This window comes from Agelaius phoeniceus, chromosome 3, assembly GCF_051311805.1.
Source record: "Agelaius phoeniceus isolate bAgePho1 chromosome 3, bAgePho1.hap1, whole genome shotgun sequence".
Lineage (NCBI taxonomy): Eukaryota > Metazoa > Chordata > Aves > Passeriformes > Icteridae > Agelaius > Agelaius phoeniceus.
The window spans coordinates 39,186,152-39,196,786 of NC_135267.1; the positions used below are offsets into that span (position 1 = coordinate 39,186,152).

Consider the following 10,635-nt stretch of genomic DNA (forward strand, 5'->3'; position numbering starts at 1 on the left):
TCCTCACACTCCATTTAACTTCTTATTATAAACATCAGGACAGTTTAGGTAATTGCAGAAATGAGTTATCTCGAAACAAAATAGAAACCCTTACAAGACAAAAATATATAAATATATAAACACAGCACTGTAATATCCTGAAAAATTACCTGCATGTGTATGGAATGTGATTTTTGATAGGGGTTTGGGTAAGAATCCATATGAGCTGTGCCTGTGTTCCTCTCCTTACACAGGCAGAATTGTTTTATTTTCTCTGTTAGTGCCCCTGAGTGGTATTAAATCCCTGTACCATTCTTCCTTGCACCATGTTTGTTAATTAACTCTTCAAATACTGGCATGTGTTAGAGATTAGTCAAACACGATTTGCTTTGTTAATAACTTCAAGGAGAAAGGATCAAACATCCCCATTAATCATGTTATCTTTTTGAGACAGAGCTCCATGACATTCAATCTATGATATATTTAAAATAAAGATATTTTCTTTCTGGTTGAGAAACTCTGGGGTTTCCCAGAATCCTGTGATATTTGGGGACTTCAGTTAAAAATAAAATTGTTGATCTTGCTTTGCAAGGCCCAACTTGCTTTTCAAGGAAAAAAATCACAAACATCTGCTGTTCTTCTCTCCACCTAAGGGAGCAGGAACCTCCACTGAAGCACGACCAGACAGTTTATTTGAGCTGCAGACACACAGGGATGAATCTGCATGAGGAGAATCCTGTACAGTAGTCAGCCAATTACCATTTCTGTGAGGGGAAAAAAAAAAGTATTTAGTTACTACCTAACAGCTTACATAGATCTTATCCTTCATCCAACCAGGAAAGTAAATTTGTGGGTTGCAGGAACTTTAACAAAATCTAGATCCTCCATACTGCTGGGGATTGTAGTAGTGTGTCTAATTCCATGATTTTCTACAGCTCTCAATTCCCTATTAGGATCTTGAAGCTGTGTTGTTCTGAACTTGCTGAAGTTGTTTCAGTGAATAACCACAATTCAGGAAATAATTTGCTCAGAAACCACACATTTTCTAAAAGAATGGAAACTCTGGAGACTTATGAATAATAACCAGCCATACTTTATTTTTCAAATTTTTTAGAGGACACTGTCCTTTTCTAAGGATTTTCAGGCTGAAAAAATGGGAAAAAGAAGGAACTTAGATATTAAAGATTTTTCAGGACATCAGCTTCCAAAACTAGTAGGTTGTTTTACTAAAACTACTTCCTTTTATCTGTAAATTTCTTACTTATAAACTCCTTCCTCCATAATCCTAATGAAATAGACATTAAAAGATGACACTACTTCATGGTCTGCCTCAGTGTTTGTGGGCTGCTAGCACTGTCATGCACCTCTTTGTGGCTGTGATGCTGGACAGTGCTGCACTACAGAGTACACTGGTGCTGTGCTCAGTGGAAAACTGGAAATTAGCTGGAGCCCCTGGTAGGCAGGACAAGCCTCATGATGGGTAATGTAGGATGAGACTAAAAAGAATTGAAATGAGAAGGGACATCTGGAGATCAAGCTCTCTGCTCAAATCAGGGTCAGCTGGAGCAGTTTGCTGAGGGCCACGTCCTGTTGGCCTCTGCATAACTCCAAGGACCAAGATTTCATAACCAATCTGCTCCATTGCTCGACCACCCTCATCATAAAAATGTTTTTACTAATGTTGGGATACAAACAATGCATGTCTGTTGTTTCTTGTCCTCCTACTGAGCACCACTGAGAAGAGTCTGTGTCCTTCTTACTCCCCTCATCAGGTATTCATACACCTCCGTGAGACTTCCCCAAAGCCCTCTGTTCTCCAGGCTGAGCAGTCCCAGCTCTCCCAGACATTACTCATAGGAGAGATGCTGTCATTCCTTAAGCATCTCACTGGCCTTTCACTGTCTACACTGTGTTCATGCTTCTCTTGTTCTGGGGAGCTCAGAACTGGACACAGCTCTCCAGGTGTGTCTCATCAGCGTGGAGCAGAGGGGAAGGATCACCCCCCTCACCCTGCTGGCAACACTTCATGCAGTCCAAGATGTTCAAGTGCAAGGGCACATTTCCAGCTTATTGTTCACCAGGACACACAGGTCCTTCTCTGCAAATCTGCTTTCCATGCAGTCATCCCTACTTTGGTGAACAGGATTATTCTTCTCCAGTGGAGGACTCACAGTTCCTTTTCTCGAACTTCATCGCATTCCTGTTTGCCCATTTCTCCAGCCTGCAGAGACACACAGGGTATGTCAGGCATTGGTCCCTGTTCTGTATCATCTGAGTGCTCTGTGCCCACCCTCCAGATCATTAATGGGGGTATTAGACCATATTGACCCCAGTATTTTCCCCTAGAACACCCCACTGGTGACTGCTCCCCAGCTTGACATTGCACCACAGGTCACAACTTTAACCAGTATTGGAAACACGCCCTTCAAAAAGCAAATATGAGAGAAAGAATCCTTGTACAAGGGGCACAGACAAAAAAGGGAGAAAGATGAGCTAAAAATGCCAGCCTTCCTATCTGCAATGACAGCCTGATGCTGAAATATTTTGACAGCATCCTGAAAGTGTGTTCATGATCTATAGGCAATCACAGAAATCTTTGGAGTTAATGGGTATGCTTACCACACTAAGTAGGAATAAATCATAGCAAAATTAAATATGCATTGGACTGAAAGGGAAGTTGTGACTGAGAAAAAACCAGGAGAGGACAGAGGAGGCATCCTTGATCGCTCCTGGACATGCATTGGTGGAGTTGTGCATGACTGCCTGTGACAGGAGGATGTGACCAGAGCCATGGGTCACAGCAGAAAAGGGCAGCACACCTGGAACTACAAGGAATCCAAGGAAGATTTTTTAATTTTTTTTTCTCCTTGGCAAAAAAAAAAAAAAGGTAGAAGGAGCATGACTGTCAAGCAAGCAAGTGTGGGTTTTGAACATACAAATGGTACAATGCTAATTGCTCCTGTTATATTCAAGGACTTGGGAAAGATCTAAAAGATCTATTTATTAACCTTGCATTAAATATTATGATCTTGCATTAGACAAAAACATGAACTGTATGCTTCCTGCAGTGGATTATTCACTCTCACTGTGTTGTACAGACAGAATTCTGTCCTTGCTAAATGAAGTGTAAACACACACATCCCTCTCACCAAGAAGTGGCTTTGTCTCACAGTTTCATTGTGGTTACATCTCCAGGACAGGTTTGGCAGAAAGGAAATATGAGAAAATTAGTGCAGCAATGGATGTCTGGTGTCTTCCAAAGCCAATTTTCACTCCTCTCTTTATATTACATTGTAAAGAATTCTGGCAGAAATGGAGGAAATTCTGTGTAAAAAAAGAGCTCATGAAATGGAATTTTACTCAGTGTCTCTGGTAATTTTGCTAATTGCTCGCACTGTCAAGGGCCACCCCTGGTGAGAACAGAGGGACGGGGTTCTCTTTCCAGTCCTGCATACATACTGAGCATAATCTCACTGGATTTTGCCTCCTCCAGTGGACATTCTTTATGTTTTGTCACAAATAAGCATCATCCTCTGCTGACAGAAAATTACCAGGATTCAGATGGAAATGAAGTCCAGTCTGTGTGCTCCAAACTGGAACAGAGCACAAAGGTAGGCAGGACCTGTCTTTCATAGTGTGTTGTACAGCTAAGCAGAAACTACAGAGAGCCCCCAAATATCCACCAGTCTTTAAAACTCTTGAGATGAGAATTCACATTAAAAACTGTATCAGTGCAGTGTCTGCAATGTCAGGATTACTTCAATAATTCATCTCCTTACAATGTATCCTGTTTTAATATGAAAAGATTTCCATTCAATCCTGTGTTTACTTTTTGCTTTGGTTCTTTCCTTTTGTCACCATTCTGTGGATTAGCTCTCACACAGTTGTGTACACAAGCTTCCCAGATTTTATAGTATACACAGGATAACTTGTTTACAGAGAGTTTTCCAAATCACTTTTACTCCATGTTAGCAGAGTTGTGATTACTTGGCTCATGCCAGCAGAACAGAAATTTAGTTATCAGACAAAAGGTAAAGGTGCAGTGATTTTCTTTACTTTTGTGGCCACCAAGGAGGATGAAAAGGCACACCTTTTCAGCTAGTTAAAATGCTCAAATGTAAGTTTTCAGGTAATGACAGTAATAGCTCACACAGAACATTTGTATCTATGTTTTAAAGCTGTGTAAAGCAGCTTGAGCTGTTACACAGTGCCAACTACCCCCCCTTTAACCCACGGTTTGTCCCATCATAATCTAATATCTTCAGGTTCTGGCAGTAACAGGGTAAAAAAGGCTGAGGAGAGATCAGTGCAGCAGGGCTTACTCTCTTATGTGCTGAAGGTAAATTAGGCAGAGAAATTATACCCTTTTGGGTTTTGTTGTTGTCTAAGTGTCAGACTTTGTTGTCAGCCAAGTTCTCTTGAATTGCAATCACTTTGCCATTCACTGGAAAGTGATGCTCAGTCTAGGGCACATACCTGCCTTTCCCTTCTGATGTCCCTTGCACAGAGCACTTTGTGCCCTGTGGGATACAGGTATAATTTCTGTCTCAATGCTTTAGCTTATAATATCAGACAGCAGCAGAGCTTTGGAGACTCATGCTGATAAAACAATTTCTGAGATGTTGAACACTGTGACTCCAGGCAGCTCACTGAAGAGTTCAGTGTAAAGAATGCTTCAGAAATTCTGAAATTCTGTTAAAAAATGTATTTTTGTGGGACACTGGCTTGCAGCATCTACCCCTGACTTACATGGGGGGTACATAATGGGTCTTGTAGCTGAATCCTCTTTCTTTTTTGTAATCTAGAAGACTCAACTCCATTTTTATATGAAAGTGCATTCCCATAAAGCAGATGGTGGGAGACAGAATTAGTGCATAGGAGTTTTGAAAGAGATTGTACTTCAGGGGGTCATACCTCTCTCTCAGCTCACTGAGGGATTTGAAATCATCCTGTAGGTATAATATTAATAGTAAGCATTGTTCATACAGATTTTGATGTTCCACTTCATGCTTTCTAGCTATTGTGCTGCTTAAAGCATTATGGGTGAACAGTAGTTTGAAATACTTTAAATAACAGCTATTTCACACCATTTTCAACTGACAAGTAAAGAAAAATGTCTTGCAAAAGTATCCTGGCAACAGGGCTTATATCATCAGTGTAATTCTTGTACATGTATTAGGATGCTGTGGAACATCTCTGTGTTCAGAATGGAGAGCTGCAAATACATTTTTTATCCTAAAGTGACAGTTTTCCTGACCTATAATGATAACTAACCACCCAGACTGGGGTATCTGTGTAGAAAAGACAATAAAGGTCAAATAAAGTCAGGTTGCATAAGCATTTTGTAAGACTTTACCATTATTTGAATTAAAAAGCTCATCCTGTTTTAGAATCGGCAGTCCTCGATGTCACAGGTCTTTAAAATGCTTATGAGTGATTCTGAAGTACTTATAGAAAACACTAAGCCTTGAAACCTGCAGTGACAAAGGTGGCATTTTTTCACAAAGCCTTTCCATTGGGAAAGAATCGTAATTTAAGCCCAACCAACAGGGCTTATTTAGTCACAGGCAAAGTAAACAGTAGCCTACAGTGACAGACTGCCTGAGATGGCAGATGAGGACAGGCAGTGAGTGCATTGCTTGAGTAGCCAGTCTCTGCCTCCTACCTGCACAGCCTTCTGCTCTTTCTCTGCTGTCACTGAGCAAGGGATAATGTTTGTGCAGCAACAAGAAAGAAGCAGTGGGAGTAGGAAGCTTAAATTGCTTGGGTTCTTTGCAGCTTTCTGGCCTGGCACTGCTCCTTCACCTCTAAAGTGCCTTGTCCTCATTTCTGTAGCAAAATGTCAGTGTTGTGTACACTGTCAGGAAGCCTTGGAACCAAGGAAAGAAGTGCCCCAAGTAACCCCAAGTATCCAAGCAGTTCCAAGCTGCAGAGCACCAGGGAGTGCCATGGGGTCTGCTAAGGACTCTGCTGATTTTAAGTAAAGGAGTTTCAACTGCAATGGGTAGTGATATGGAGCATAAAAAGATATCAGATATATCCAAACATGTCTTAAATGTTTCTGTAGACTACAAAACCTCAAAGGCCCCAGTATGTGACATAATTCAGAACAGAAGGTGAAAAGAAAAAAGAAAAGGAAAAAAGAGTATGTGATATGCAGCTGCTGTAACAACGTGAAACACTTGAAATAAAACCTTTAGGGATGTTGAACAATTTGTGAGAACATGTGTGTGTGTGTGTGTGTGTGTGTGTGTGTGTGTGTGTATTCTTTGACAGCAATGCAGTTACAAACATCCCTTACTCCAGCCATGACAGGTATCACCTGTTTTAATGTTCCCAACATAAAACCAATAACAATATTATATCATGTATGCCATGTAATTCAGCAGGAGTGTGCTTCTCTGTCCATGTATGATTCAAGCTGAGTCAGGGGAGGCTTAGGTTGGGTATCAGGAAAAGGTTTTTCACCCAGAGGTTTTACCCAGACTATGCAAAAGGTCAGAAACTTTCGTTAAGCTTTAGGTTTTGACTGATTTTCTGTGTAGCTTAATCATCTCTGGGGATGTTTCTCAGTTAAGATGGGGTAGTTAAATATCTTAAGCATTTCAACATAAAGGTGTCTGTCATTGTATAGCTATGCAGAGAGCATCAGAATTGGATACATTCTTTGCATTTTCACTCAAAGTAATAATAGCAGAATTTACTGAGCAAAAGGTTATTTTTATAAGGCTAATTGGCAGCTGTTGGTGCAACCAACAAAATAGAAACTCTGAGCTCTTGTCATTAATTAGCCCTGAGCATTTCATTTGTAATAAACTTGTAAAGTTTAAATGGGGTAAATATGTTTTAGATCTTAAAATCTCTCTAAGTGCAGAAAGCTCTTTTTCCTCCTCTGCTCTATAATAATATGTAAATTTGAGTAGCAGCAGCGCAGTGTACTGCAGGTGGTGACAGTATTCCAGTGGCAGATAAATGTTTCCCTGCTGAACAGGATTCTCAGGTGAAACAGAGCTTTTGTTGACTTGAGGCTTTTGGTGTTTCAAGACTGTATTTTGTCAAGATTCTTGTATGTGAGGAGTGCTTGAAGAAAAAACAGATAGCAAAGAGTAGACCATGCTGGCTTTTTGCACTGACTCACCAGGCATTTCCACACTACAGATGTGAATGAGAAGTGGTAGTAATATTATAGGCTTGAGGATCTAATGTCAATTATCTTCAAGATGTCTCCTGATGTAGAGCATCAATTTCATATAAAATAGTGTGGTTTGGACATATTTTCTTTCTTTAATTTTTAAAAATAACAACCAAAATTGCCTATTGTGTAAAAAATTAAGATGATTTAAAGCAGTTCTGTCTAGTTCAATCTAATGTTAAAAGAAGAAACTACAGATATGGAGGTAAAAATTTGATAGGCAGTGGGATTTAGGTAGACAAGTACATATTTATACTTGCTTTTCTGTTTTCTTTACCATTAGAGAACCAGTGTAGATAAGAGTGCTAATAACATAACAAAAGCAATGATCAGCAAGCTGAACAATTCCATTGCCACCATCCATCTGCCTCTGGCATCACATTTTCATGACACAGTGAAAAGAGACAAAAAAAACCTGTCAACCAAGAGAAATATTCCACTAAACACCTCAAACACTTTTTATGGATGAAAAAGACAGATGAAAAAGGGGAGACAAGTAAAGAGGAAGGCTAGGGAGAGAGATCTGCTGAGAGTCTGCTCAAAAAGTGTGTGTGAGAGAAGGATGAGAGGGTAGGGCAGAGCGGAGAACTGCAATCAGAGGTCGGCTTGCTGCAGGACGTGCTGTAATCTAAAAGGGACCACAGGAAATTTCCTGAGGGCAGAGGCAGCAAAATATTGAAAGGCAATTATAGCTGTTTTAAGTGGATAGAGCTCTGCCAGGCCTACACAAATTACATCCTTAAGTCTGGAGAGGAAGCAATGAGGGAAGAAATAGGAAAAACCTTGGCAAGAGTTTTGAAATCCTGCCAAGGATGGCAGTGACCCCAGAGAAAGGGACAGATGGCTAACTCAACTCCTGATGCTAAGAAATTAGTAGGAGCAACATGGCCACACAGTTGACTTCTGCTATGAGAAAGATTTTGGGATAATCAGCAAGGTTTTTCAATCATTTTCATCTCTTATGCTTAATTTCTTATGCTTCCAAGAAAACAGGAAGGACTATGTGGTCTCTCAACATCTTCTGAAGTCTTGCATTTTTAATTTCTCTGGTTTAAACTAACTTGACAATGTCAGCTTATTTAATTTTAAAATAAAGACAATTTTCTTTCATCCTGCTATAGATACAAACCTAAAACCCAATTCCATTATGGGAAAAGAAAAACAAATGTACTATGAATTAAAGGAGTTAAACAAATCCGAAAAACAAATATGCTATGAAATATAGGAGTAATCATGTTGTATATAGCAAAGAAAAAATAATAGTGTATTTGAAGTGATTTGTATGGACTCTGAAGCATGGTGGGAGGCTGGAGGCAGATAGGACCAGCAGTGTAATACTTCCTATATATTCTATAAGCTGTTGTTTCCTTTATGTTTCTGTTTTGAAACACATCTACCAAGGTACAGAAATTATTACTGTCTCAGACCCATCAGAAATTACATTCAATTCACATTCTGGTATTTAGCATCGCTGAACTGAACAATATTCTGGGTAGGGTAGGAGAACTTTGTAAAAGCCTCTTCTTGTCAAAGGAATTGCTCTCAAGTATCAATTAAGTTTCCTTTCACTTAACGGAATGAAATGTTCCTTTCATTGTGCTTGACAAATCATCCTGCAAAAACTGCTTCTGAAGATGGTGTTTGATCACTTTTCCTCATGTTCCATCTCTAATGAAAGATGAGATGGATGTTAAAAAGAAAGAGTAACAGGGAAAGATGTATAAAAATCAGCTTTTATTGACTGGACAAATATAAATGCCACAAGTCACACATAATTAAATTTCCCCAAATGCCTTTCCACGTACAGTCCTTTAATACCATTACGGACAATTAATTTTCAGTAATTCTTTTCACAAGTTTAGTAGTAATGACCTAAAAAATATGAGAAAGCAGGAAAACATGTTTAACTTCATCCTTCTGCATGGATATAGAGGGAGGTTTATTACCACTGATAAATAGAATAGAATGAAAATTCTTTGCAGAAGAGAAAGTGATAGCTCAAAACTGGGGCTTTTTCTACTTTTTTTTTTTTTCTGACCACTATCATAGCAATGGTGTTTTATCAATTTTTAAGATGTTCATTTCCAGATTGTTTTTCCTTTGCTAAGGTAAAAAAATAACCCTGCTAAACTTACCCTCTTTCCTACAAAATGGCCTGTCTTCACCAAGAAAGTTGCAGAATGTTACTCAGGAAAGCGTTAGAAGAACTGTTTCTTTCTAGAAGGAGACTTCCTGGTGAGGTGGAAATTATAAATTTAGAAATTATCAGACAGAGAAGAACAAATTCTGGCTCCTGCACTTCCTCAGGTCTGAATACTGCAATCACCTTTTCATTACAGAAAAACTGGGCAGCCACAGCTATTCTGGTGATGTTTAAAGACAATCTGTATCTGTGATCAGTTATGTTAGATGGTGCTTGGTATTTTTATCTAGGGAATCCTTATCTTTGGATTCAGCTACACCAAGAGGTCTCTTGGAGCTGGCCTAAAGATCTCAAAGCAGGCTGCAATTTCAGAAACTGGGGTGGCTTCTAAGCTTCTAAGTAGCTTCTTACTCAGTGTATGAGGTTTCTCACTGCTTTTCTGAGCTCTGTGACTCTTCTCAGTCATCAAATAAAAAAGGCAGGAAATCTAGACCTGTGGCCTTAATTCAGCAAATGAGATGGTGTAATGCCTAGTTTGTATCATTATGAGTTTCTTTTATTCAAATTGTTCTTTAGGTGTAGAAACCAATACATGAAATCTAAGAACAAAAACTCCATGAAATTGTTGAATCATTAATGAGATAATCAGTACTCCAGGATCTGTAATTCTGACAGCAGCCTCCCTTTGTCCATCAGTCTTACTTGTAACTGTTCTCTAAGCATAGAACTAGCAGGGACTTCTCTTCCTTTGCCTTCTTATCCTTCCCTTTTTGTGAGATTTTTGTTTGCTTCACTGCATATATTTATGCGTAGAGTCTGACTGATAGGCAATAAAATTACTCAGTGGAAATAAAAATAAAAAAAAAGCTGTTGAAATCTTAGGGAAATCACAGGTGCAAAGTTGTTACATTAACAACAACTCTCCCTTGCAAATAAGCCAAGGTTAAATGCAAGTAATTCATTCTTCAGATTCCTTATCTTGTTCTTGCAGCCTTGAGATCACTTGCCTGTTCCCAGCTAGCCAGAAATCAAATCCATTTTGTAAAAATAAACCATGACTTTGAATGGATCAATCACAACTGGTTCTCTTTATTACTTTAATTGAACAACCTTGTAATTACTGAAGTATTTCTTCTTAATTATCAGTTCTCATTTGTTCTGAATGATTATATTCTGCTTCATTCCTTCAAGAACAATTTAGAAATATACCATGGAAAGCTCAATAGGTTCCATTGTGAAAAATAATAATGAATGTAAGAAGTGAATAAAGGATAATGATCATCCTGGAGATATAGCAGTTAAAATATCAGGGAACATTATA

At 38.9% G+C, this 10,635-nt stretch overlaps 1 long non-coding RNA gene across 1 annotated transcript; it reads right to left on the minus strand.

The window, feature by feature from the left end:
- Positions 1-490: 490 nt before the first annotated feature.
- Positions 491-9,677, minus strand: LOC143693699 (uncharacterized). The gene is made up of 3 exons (XR_013181637.1): positions 9,307-9,677; positions 1,989-2,200; positions 491-743 (listed from the first exon to the last, which is right to left on the minus strand). It is a non-coding gene; the product is annotated as an uncharacterized LOC143693699 (long non-coding RNA).
- Positions 9,678-10,635: the final 958 nt, after the last annotated feature.